General features: G+C 39.2%; 1 pseudogene; it reads left to right on the top strand.

Moving 5' to 3' along the window:
- The window catches only part of LOC123943592, a 122,989-nt pseudogene extending 110,963 nt beyond the window's left edge, over window positions 1–12,026 (top strand).
- Window positions 12,027–12,500: the final 474 nt, after the last annotated feature.

Here is a 12,500-nt window from a genome sequence, read left to right as displayed (position 1 = left end):
AGCAAAATAGTAATGTCAAGGTCAAATTATGATAGTAAGTTATGGATATTTTTAATATCAATACTCTTGGGTTTTTTGCTAGCTTTGCACATTATTGAATGATTGTTTTATGGCTACCGTATTAACCCTAAATGTCCTGAAAAATCTTTAAGAATTGGCACTTAGACCTTAATCAGTGGTACCTGGAATATCAGACAGTGTTACCAGAGAAAGACGGCTCAAGTATCAGAGGAACCAATGGTAAATTGAGCTAAAGAGCAACTTCTATAGGGTTTATATGTTGCTCCTACGCAAGCTCAGGATTGTCCCTAAGGTCTACATGGGAAAGAGTAAAGGACACCCAATTGCCAAGGTTACAGAAATATGCCCAAGAGGATTTAGGCATTTGCAAGAACCAAATTTGTCAGTTCCCCACACTTTCAGCTGATCCCATCTTCACCCCTTAGCCCAATATGTTTCATGTCCTCAATCCTTAGGTGAGAGTAGCAAGAAACTGTAATTGCATAGCAGAAATGAAACTATTAACTATGAATAAAAATTCATAGCTTCACCTTCCTCTTGCCTCCAATTAGGAAAAATCCTGGCATTGCCTACTTGGCATTTCCTTCCTCTCTGATTTTAATCACAGAGGTGAAAGAATATTATGGAGAATGCTAAGAATGCAAGTGATGGAAAAAGAGGTTTTGGAGAGGTTGAACAGTTTGAAAGACATAGAAGAAGGAATGGGGTGTGGAGATACGGGGCACTGGGGATGAAGGATTAGATATTCTTTCAAGTTCTGCAAGAGAGGAAGCAAGAAATGATACTGGAACTATATGAAATTACTTTTCACTGTGTTTCCTTAAATGTGGCACCTCACCAGGACTGGAATTTTCAGGCATATCCCACAGCATTAACAAAACAATGGGCCACAAAGACTCAGAGCCTGAATGTACCCCTGACCAACAACCACAGGATTGAGTAGAGCCTATGAGAACAACAGAAAGAAATAGGTTGGCTGGTGTGTAAACCTGGCGATTCACAGACCTGTACCCCTGGGGATAAAAATACATTATATGTTTATAAAAAAAAAAAGAAATAAATAAAAATTTAAAAAAAAAATAGGTTGGCTGGATAATAGAACAAATATAACGGAAGAAAAATTCAAGATGATGACCAGTATTGAGAAATTGTTCAGGTTTTTGTTTGGAGTGGGACAATAATTATGCAAAATTTTTATACATTTTTCCTTTTTATATATCATTGAAATCATGGTGTACCTTAAAATTAATACATAGTTTAATGTAGTTTTTGTTGCAAAGCTCTTATTAAATCAATGGTGAATCATAATCTACTGTAAACTCCATGAATATAAGAGAACTATTTTGTATCATTATCATTATTATTAACTCTTTATCCAGCACAAACTACTGTGCACTATTGTGCACAAAGCTGTAATGTAATAAATGCTCAATAAATGTTTATTGAATGATCACAAGTGTCTCAAAGTTGAAGAAAATGATCAAATAGAAAATAACAGCTGTAGAAATTTTTCATTTTAATGTGTGCCACATAGGGTAAACCTGTTATAAATGTTACTGCATTTAATCCTCTAAGTAGGGGCGCCTGGGTGGATCAGTGGGTTAAAGCCTCTGCCTTCGGCTCAGGTCATGATCCCAGGGTTCCGGGATCGAGCCCTGCATCGGGCTCTCTGCTCAGCGGGGAGCCTGCTTCCTCCTCTCTCTCTGCCTGCCTCTCTGCCTACTTGTCATCTCTCTGTCAAATAAATAAATAAAATGTTTAAAAAAATCCTCTAAGTACCTCTGCATTATAGATATTTTTTTTCCCATTTTATTTATTTTTTTAGCGTAACAGTATTCATTGTTTTTGCACAACACCCAGTGCTCCATGCAAAATGTGCCCTCCCCATTACCCACCACCTGTTCCCCCAACCTCCCACCCCTGACCCTTCAAAACCCTCAGGTTGTTTTCCAGAGTTCATAGTCTCTTATGGTTCGCCTCCCCTTCCAAATTTTTTTTTTTAAATAAACATATAATGTATTTTTATCCCCAGGGGTACAGGTCTGTGAATCGCCAGGTTTACACACTTCACAGCACTCACGATAGCACATACCCTCCCCAATGTCCATAGCCCCCTCCCCCTCTCCCAATCCCACCTCCCCCCAGCAACCCCCAGTTTGTTTTGTGAGATTAAGAGTCATTTATGGTTTGTCTCCCTCCCAATCCCATCTTGTTTCATTTATTCTTCTCCTATCCCCCTAACCCCCATGTTGCTTCTCCATGTCCTCATATCAGGGAGATCATATGATAGTTGTCTTTCTCTGATTGACTTATTTCACTAAGCATGATACGCTCTAGTTCCATCCACGTCGTCGCAAATGGCAAGATTTCATTTCTTTTGATGGCTGCATAGTATTCCATTGTGTATATATACCACATCTTCTTTATCCATTCATCTGTTGATGGACATCTAGGTTCTTTCCATACTTTGGCTATTGTAGACATTGCTGCTATAAACATTCGGGTACACGTGCCCCTTCGGATCACTATGTTTGTATCTTCAGGGTAAATACCCAGTAGTGCAATTGCTGGGTCATACGGTACTTCTATTTTCAACATTTTGAGGAACCTCCATGCTGTTTTCCAGACTGGTTGCACCAGCTTGCATTCCCACCAACAGTGGAGGAGGGTTCCCCTTTCTCCACATCCTCGCCAGCATCTGTCATTTCCTGACTTGTTAATTTTAGCCATTCTGACTGGTGTGAGGTGATATCTCATTGTGGTTTTGATTTGTATTTCCCTGATGCCAAGTGACGTGGAGCACTTTTTCATGTGTCTGTTGGCCATCTGGATGTCTTCTTTGCAGAAATGTCTGTTCATGTCCTCTGCCCATTTCTTGATTGGATTGTTTGTTCTTTGGGTGTTGAGTTTGCTAAGTTCCTTATAGATTTTGGATACTAGCCCTTTATCTGATATGTCGTTTGCAAATATCTTCTCCCATTCTGTCAGTTGTCTTTTGGTTTTGTTAACTGTTTCCTTTGCTGTGCAAAAGCTTTTGATCTTGATGAAATCCCAATAGTTCATTTTTGCCCTTGCTTCCCTTGCCTTTGCCGTTGTTCCTAGGAAGATGTTGCTACGGCTGAGGTCGAAGAGGTTGCTGCCTGCATTCTCCTCAAGGATTTGGATGGATTCCTTTCTCACATTGAGGTCCTTCATCCATTTGGAGTCTATTTTCGTGTGTGGTGTAAGGAAGTGGTCCAATTTCATTTTTCTGCATGTGGCTGTCCAATTTTCCCAGCACCATTTATTGAAGAGGCTGTCTTTTTTCCATTGGACATCCTTTCCTGCTTTGTCGAAGATTAGTTGACCATAGAGTTGAGGGTTGATTTCTGGGCTCTCTATTCTGTTCCACTGATCTATGTGTCTGTTTTTGTGCCAGTACCATGCTGTCTTGATGATGACAGCTTTGTAATAGAGCTTGAAGTCCGGAATTGTGATGCCACCAACTTTGGCTTCTTTTTCAATATTCCTTTGGCTATTCGAGGTCTTTTCTGGTTCCATATAAATTTTAGGATTATTTGTTCCATTTCTTTGAAAAAAATGGACGGTATTTTGATAGGGATTGCATTAAATGTGTAGATTGCTTTAGGTAGCATGGACATTTTCACAATATTTATTCTTCCAATCCAGGAGCATGGAACATTTTTCCATTTCTTTGTGTCTTCCTCAATTTCTTTCATGAGTACTTTATAATTTTCTGTGTATAGATTCTTAGTCTCTTTGGTTAGGTTTATTCCTAGGTATCTTATAGTTTTGGGTACAATTGTAAATGGGATTGACTCCTTAATTTCTCTTTCTTCTGTCTTGTTGTTGGTGTACAGAAATGCAACTGATTTCTGTGCATTGATTTTATATCCTGACACTTTACTGAATTCCTGTACAAGTTCTAGCAGTTTTGGAGTGGAGTCTTTTGGGTTTTCCACATATAGTATCATATCATCTGCGAAGAGTGATAGTTTGACTTCTTCTTTACCAATTTGGATGCCTTTAATTTCTTTTTGTTGTCTGATTGCTGAGGCTAGGACTTCTAGTACTATGTTGAATAGCAGTCGTGATAATGGACATCCCTGCCGTGTTCCTGACCTTAGCGGAAAAGCTTTCAGTTTTTCTCCATTGAGAATGATATTTGCGGTGGGTTTTTCATAGATGGCTTTGATAATATTGAGGTATGTGCCCTCTATCCCTACATTTTGAAGAGTTTTGATCAGGAAGGGATGCTGTACTTTGTCAAATGCTTTTTCAGCATCTATTGAGAGTATCATATGGTTCTTGTTCTTTCTTTTATTAATGTGTTCTATCACATTGATTGATTTGCAGATGTTGAACCAACCCTACAGCCCTGGAATAAATCCCACTTGATCGTGGTGAATAATCCTTTTAATGTACTGTTGAATCCTATTGGCTAGTATTTTGGCGAGAATTTTTGCGTCTGTGTTCATCAAGGATATTGGTCTGTAGTTCTCTTTTTTGGTGGGATCCTTGTCTGGTTTGGGATCAAGGAGATGCTGGCCTCATAAAATGAGTTTGGAAGTTTTCCTTCCGTTTCTATTTTTTGGAACAGTTTCAGGAGAATAGGAATTAGTTCTTCTTTAAATGTTTGGTAGAATTCCCCTGGGAAGCCGTCTGGCCCAGGGCTTTTGTTTGTTTGGAGATTTTTGATGACTGTTTCAATCTCCTTACTGGTTATGGGCCTGTTCAGGTTTGCTATTTCTTCCTGGTTCAGTTGTGGTAGTTTATATGTCTCTAGGAATGCATCCATTTCTTCCAGATTGTCCAATTTGTTGGCGTAGAGTTGCTCATAGTATGTTCTTATAATTGTCTGTATTTCTTTGGTGTTAGTTGTGATCTCTCCTCTTTCATTCATGATTTTATTTATTTGGGTCCTTTCTCTTTTCTTTTTGATGAGTCTGGTCAGGGGTTTATCAATCTTATTGATTCTTTCAAAGAACCACCTCCTAGTTTCATTGATTTTTTCTATTGTTTTTTTGGTTTCTATTTCATTGATTTCTGCTCTGATCTTTATGATTTCTCTTCTCCTGCTGGGTTTAGGGTTTCTTTCTTGTTCTTTCTCCAGCTCCTTTACGTGTAGGGTTAGGTTGTGTACTTGAGACCTTTCTTGTTTCTTGAGAAAGGCTTGTACCGCTATATATTTTCCTCTCAGGACTGCCTTTGCTGTGTCCCACAGATTTTGAACTGTTGTGTTTTCATTATCATTTGTTTCCATGAATTTTTTCAATTCTTCTTTAATTTCCTGGTTGACCCATTCATTCTTTAGAAGGATGCTGTTTAGTTTCCATGTATTTGGGTTCTTTCCAAATTTCCTCTTGTGATTGAGTTCTAGCTTCAGAGCATTGTGGTCTGAAAATATGCAGGGAATGATCCTAATCTTTTGATACCGGTTGAGACCTGATTTGTGACCCAGGATGTGATCTATTCTGGAGAAGGTTCCATGTGCACTAGAGAAGAATGTGTATTCTGTTGCTTTGGGATGAAATGTTCTGAATATATCTGTGATGTCCATCTGGTCCAGTGTGTCATTTAAGGCCTTTATTTCCTTGTTGATCTTTTGCTTGGATGATCTGTCCATTTCAGTGAGGGGAGTGTTCAAGTCCCCTACTATTATTGTATTATTATTGATGTGTTTCTTTGATTTTGTTATTAATTGGTTGATATAGTTGGCTGCTCCCACGTTAGGGGCATAGATATTTAAAATTGTTAGATCTTCTTGTTGGACAGACCCTTTGAGTAGGATATAGTGTCCTTCCTCATTTCTTATTATAGTCTTTGGCTTAAAATCTAATTGATCTGATATAAGGATTGCCACCCCAGCTTTCTTCTGATGCCCATTAGCATGGTAAATTGTTTTCCACCCCCTCACTTTAAATCTGGAGGTGTCTTCACGTCTAAAATGGGTTTCTTGCAGGCAACATACTGATGGGTTTTGTTTTTTTATCCATTCTGATACCCTGTGTCTTTTGATTGGAGCATTTAGCCCATTAACATTCAGGGTGACTATTGAGAGATATGAATTTAGTGCCATTATTAGCCTGTAAGGTGACTGTTCCTGTATATTGTCTCTGTACCTTTCTGATCTACTACTTTTAGGCTCTCTCTTTGCTTAGAGGACCCCTTTCCATATTTCCTGTAGAGCTGGTTTGGTGTTTGCAAATTCTTTCAGTTTTTGTTTGTCCTGGAAGCTTTTTATCTCTCCTTCTATTTTCAATGATAGCCTAGCTGGATAGAGTATTCTTGGCTGCATGTTTTTCTCGTTTAGTGCTCTGAATATATCATGCCAGCTCTTCCTGGCCTGCCAGGTCTCTGTGGATAAGTCTGCTGCCAATCTAATATTTTTACCATTGTATGTTACAGACTTCTTTTCTCGGGCTGCTTTCAGGATTTTCTCTTTGTCACTAAGACTTGTCAATTTTACTATTAGGTGACGGGGTGTGGACCTATTCTTGTTGACTTTGAGGGGGGTTCTCTGCATCTCCTGGATTTTGATGCTTGTTCCTTTTGCCATATTAGGGAAATTCTCTCCAATGATTCTCTCTAATAGACCTTCTGCTCCCCTCTCTCTTTCTTCTTCTTCTGGAATCCCAGTTATTCTAATGTTGTTTCATCTTATGGTGTCACTTATCTCTCGAATTCTCCCCTCATGGTCCAGTAGCTGTTTGTCCCTCTTTTGTTCGGCTTCTTTATTCTCTGTCATTTGGTCTTCTATATCACTAATTCTTTCTTCTGCCTCATTGATCCTAGCAGTGAGAGCCTCCATTTTTGATTGCACCTCATTAATAGCTTTTTTGATTTCAAATTGGTTAGATTTTACTTCTTTAATTTCTCCAGAAAGGGCTTTAATATCTCCAGAGAGGGTTTCTCTAATATCTTCCATGCCTTTTTCGAGCCCGGCTAGAATGTTCAGAATCGTCATTCTGAACTCTTGATCTGACATATTACCAATGTCTGTGTTGATTAGGTCCCTAGCCTTCGGTACTGTCTCTTGTTCTTTTGTTTGTGGTGATTTTTTCCGCCTTGTCATTTTGTCCAGATAAGAGGATATGAAGGAGCAAATAAACTACTAAAAGGGTGGCAAAGACCCCAGAAAAATGCGCTGTAACCAAATCAGAAGAGACCCCTAATTGTGGGGGGGAGAAAGGGGATAAAAACAGGTTCTGAAAAAAAAAAAAAAAAAAGAAAGAAAAAAAGGAAAAAAAAAGAAAAAAATTTAAAAAATAAAACAAAGAAAAAATATAAAAAAGAAAGAAAAAATATATATATTTAGATAAACTAGTCAAAAAACGTTAAAAAAGAAAAGGGTCAAAGTTTTAAAAAATTTAGCAGAAGAAGAAAAAAAAAAGAAAAAAATTGAAAAAAGAGAAAAAAAAAATTGAAGTAGCCACAAGACTAAAGAATCATGGGGAGAAAGCCATGAGTTCCGTGCTTTGCTTTCTCCTCCTCTGGAATTGCGCTGCTTTCTTAGGAGTTGAACCTACTTTCCTTGATAGATGAACTTCGTCCTGGCTGGATATTTTGTTGATCTTCTGGGGGAGGGGCCTGTTGTAGTGACTCTCAAGTGTCTTTGCCCGAGGCGGGATTGCACCGCCCTTACCGGTGGCCGGGCTAAGTAATCGGCTCGGATTCGCTTTTGGGAGCTTCTGTTCCCTGAACGCTTTCCGTAGAGTTCCGGAGAATGGGAATGAAAATGGCGGCCTCCTAGTCTCCGGCCCGGAGGAGCCGAGAGCCTGGGGCCCCACTCCTCAGTGCGCCCCCAGAGGACAGCACCCAATCACTCCCGTATCCCCAGCCTCTAGCCGCGCTCCGAGCTCACCCAGCCCGCGACCAGTTCAAGGTAACCCCGAGCTGAGAGTTCAGTCCTCGGCTCTGTCTCTGCAGCCGGTTTCTCCGTTCTAATACCTGCAAGCTCTCCGACACTCTGACACCCCCGATCCTTCTGTGACCCTGCGGGACCTGGGGCCACACTGACCCCGCGTGGGCTTCACCCTGGTTTAGCCTCTGGAGCAATGTCCCTCAGTGGAACAGGCTTTTAGAAGTCCTGATTTTGTGCTCCGTTGCTCCGCCGCTTGCCAGGAGTCGGCCCCTCCCCCCGCAGTCTATCTTCCCGTCGTTTTAGATTCACTTCTCCGCCAGTCCTACCTTTCAGAAAGTGGTTGATTTTCTGTTTCTAGAGTTGCTGTTCTTCTTCTCTTCGCTCTCCCGTTGGATTTGTAGGTGTTTGCAATGTTTAGATAAGCTATCGAGCTGATCTCCTGCTACCTGATGTAGTCTCAGGCTGCTACTTCTCTGCCATCTTGACTCCTCCCCCCTGCATTATAGATATTTTTATGTTAATTTCACAGGTGAGGGAACTGCATCTCAGAGAGGTTAAGACACTTGGCTAAAATTCCAAATTCCGAAAGCCTTGGAGCTGCTTTCAAACCCATGTCTAGGGACTCACAATACAAAGTCTTAACATTTTACTATTTTGATTCAAGAGAAGAATTTGGTAGACATGTTGAATGAAAATTTGAAGGAGGAAAAAACAGAAGCAGAATCCAAGAACAGGATCTGAGTGGAAGGATTATGGTTGTAGTCAGAAAGCAATAAGGAAAGATAAGGGATCACATAAGGGGCTGTCCCTGCCCTGAGCTTAATAACCAGAAAAAATAGGGCCCTGACTACTAAGAAAATCAGCACTATAAACACCATTCTTCAACCATACAATACTCCATTCTAGATTCCTCCTGAGGAAAGCAGAATACCACTATCCCAAATTTCAAATCTGTGTAATGCACCTACTCGAATTTATTATATAATTTAAGGTACTAATTTTCCAAAGAGTGATTTTTGATCTAATGATCAAAATAAGTTTCCAAAAGTGCTTAACATATTCCAAAGGAGTAATTTGTTATATTGAAGGAAAGCAGACCTTCCTTCTAAATCAGTGTGACTTACAGACATATGTATATACTCGCATTTATATTACATGAGCTAAAAGTGTCATGTCGCAGTTTACAGGCATTATTTGCATAAAGGGAATTGATGCCAACCAAATCCTGTTAATGTATAATAAGAACAGTATAACAACGAGGACAATGGCCCATAATCAATAGCCCCCTGGCCAATTGCAAACAAGCCCCAACTAAAATGGTAAGAAATGATATCAATTCCTGTCTGCACACTGTTCTGTTCTGCAATTTCATCCATTCCATGGGACCTCTCCTTAAAAACTATGAGCCTTCTTTCTCCTGGCTACAATGGATCCTAGGGTTGATAACAAATTGCAGCTGTCCACTACCTCATTACATCTTCTCAATGACCAAAAGCAAACCCATATTTGTGTAAATGTGCCTTTTCCTTGATAGAAGTTGAAATTGATTACACATAGTTTTGATTGATTACACATGGTTAATCATACTATAGTGTCACCTCTACAGTCAGAAATTGTCATTAAGTCTCTCCTTAACCCACTCCAAACTCAATAATCCCAGTGGGTTCAGTGTTTTCCAATCAACCCTCTAATCATATTCACTTTTATTCTCATTTCCTCTGGACCCTATCCAAATTCTGTATATCCCAGATCAATAATAGAATTGAAATTAATCTCACCACAATAGTAGTTAAGACTAAAACCACATGACCTATATTGGGAGAATCACTTCATATTTCCAATGCTTGCCTTTTAGAGCTTGATGGGAAACATGTTATTAACTTTGTTACTTCATAATCTAGGCCTTATTCAGCTATGTTTATAGACTCTAACTGAACCACACCAACTCATATTCAAGTTCTACTTTCCACCCCCTGACAGTGTTCTGGATATTTTTTCCTCAGTGAGTGATACTGAAAATGGCAATTAAAATACTAAGCCTGATTATTTATCCAAAATTTAATAATGCTTTAATTTTAATTAATTTCTATAGGATCCACATTAAAGTTTGTTTATATATACTTCATCTATACAAATGTAAAATATTATAATCCTTTAACAAAGAATTTCTAAGATTGGCCAATCATAGAATCATATAATCTTGGAAGCAGAAGAACATTATGCCAAATTCTATTCCTTCAGAGACACCAGACTACTCACTTGATTTTCAGAAAATTCTGCGGTCTTGTAATATACATGCCATCCCACCTTCAAGAATGAATTCTATGGGGTTATGGGCATTGGGGAGGGTATGTGCTATGGTGAGTGCTGTGAAGTGTGTAAACCTGGCGATTCACAGACCTGTACCCTTGGGGATAAAAATACATAATATGTTTATAAAAAATAAAATTAAAATTAAAAAAAAAGAATGAATTCTAATGAGCTTGACAAGATACTCTAATAAGGAGATAATAAAAAATGCAGTCAAAGATTATTCAAAGATGCATCAAAACATTCATCATGGAATTGATAACAAAAGAAATTATTATGAATTATACATTATAATTATATAATTACAAATTCCCTAAATAAAATTGTCAACACTAAGAATATGATTAAATGTTTTTAATAGAATCAGCCATTTCTAACTTAATTAACAGAGGGAAATAAAACCTCCATATATAATTTTAGTGTAGCTTTTTTTGCAATGACTTTGTTGCCAGAACACACCTGTCATGAAAACTACTGCTAAATCTAAACCAAAATAGGGAAAGAAAAGACTCAGTAACATCAACGTCATTAGACATGTAGATACAGGCAAGTCCACCACTGTGGTCATCTGATTTACAAATGGGGGGACACTGACAAAAAGAACCATTGAAAAATTTGAGAAGGAGGCTGCTGACGTGGCCCTGGGTCTCGGATAAACTGAAAGCTGAATGTGAGCCTGGGATCACCACTGATAACTCTATGTGGAAATTTGAGGTCAGTATTATGTTTCTCTCATTGATGCTCCAGGATACAGAAACTTCATCAAAAACACGATTTTAGGCACATCTCAGGCTGTGCCTAAAATTTTCTGCCCTCATTGTTGTTGCTGGTCTTGGTGAATTTGAAGCAGGTATATCCAAAAGCAAACCTATAAGCATCCCCTTCTGGCTTACACACTAGCTGTGAAAGAACTAATTGTTGGTGTTAACCAACTGGATTCCATGGAGCCACCCTTCAGCCAGAGATAACGAAGAAATCACGAAGGAAGTCAGCACCCACATTAAGAAAACTGGCTGCAACCCAGACACAGTAGCATTTGTGCCAGTTTCTGGGTGGTATGGTGACATCATGCTGGAGCCAAGTATACACATGCTTTGGTTCAGGGGATGGAAAGTCACCAGTAAAGATGGCAATGCCAGTGGGACAATACTGATTAAAACTCTGGATTGCATTCTGCCACCAGTTCATCGAACTGACGAGCCTTGGGTTTGAGGATGTCTACAAAATTGGTGGTGTTGTTACCGTCTCTGTGAGACTGTGTTCTCAAACATGGCATTGTGGTCATTTTTGTTACCATCAATGTTACACCTGAGGAGAAGCCTGTTGAAATGCACGATGAAGTTTGAGTGAAGCTCTTCCTCGGGACAGTGTGGTCTTCAGTGTCAAGAACATGTTTGTTAAAAATACTCTTCATTGCTGTTGGATGGTGATAACAAAAATAACCCACCAATGGAACCAGCTGGCTTCATTGCTCAGGTGATTACCCTGAACCACCCACACCCAATCAGTACTGGCTATGAACCTGTGCTGGATTGTCACAGCTCACACTGCTTGCGAGTTTGCGGAGCTGAAGGAGAAGATGGATCCCCATGCAGTAAGAAGCTGAAAGACAGCCTCACATTGTTGAAATCTGGTGACGCTGTTGTGGTTGATATGCTTCTTGGGAAGCTTATATGTTGAAAGCTTCTCTGACTTTCTTCCTCTGGCTCATTTGGCCATCTGTTATTTCAAATGGACCGTTGCTGTGGGTGTCATCAAATCAGTGGACAGGGAGGTTGCTGGAGCTGGTAAGGTCATCAAGTCTTCCCATAAAACTCAGTAGGCTAAATGAATATGATCTCTAATAACTGCCACCCCAGTCTTACCCTGTGGTGGAAGGTCTAGAACAGCTTGTCTCAATTGGCCAATTAAATTTAATGGTAAAGTCTGGTTAAGGATAAAGATGTAATGTAAAAACTTCAGAGGGAAAAGAGGATGTTCTATCTATCATTTTTTTCCCTGTGGCAATGTTAAGTTACTAGTTTTAAAAATAAGTACTTTTTAATGGAAACAGTTTGACCAAAAATCTGTCACAGAATTTTGAAACCTATTAAAGTTTAATGAGAAAAAAATTCAGTGTGAAAACAAAATACAAAACTATACATATAAGATCATCCCCCAAGTATTATGCTGAGTTAAATAAGTCAATCAGAGAAAGACAATTATCATGTGATCTCCCTGATATGAGGAATTTGAGAGGCAATGTTGCAGGGTTAGGGGGTGGTTGGCGGGTAGGGAAGGAAAAAATGAAACAAGATGGGATCAG

This window comes from Meles meles, chromosome 6 (genome assembly GCF_922984935.1).
Source record: "Meles meles chromosome 6, mMelMel3.1 paternal haplotype, whole genome shotgun sequence".
Classification (NCBI taxonomy): Eukaryota; Metazoa; Chordata; class Mammalia; order Carnivora; family Mustelidae; genus Meles; species Meles meles.
The sequence above is the reverse complement of the archived record's forward strand: the minus strand, read 5'-3'. Positions and strand labels throughout refer to the sequence as shown.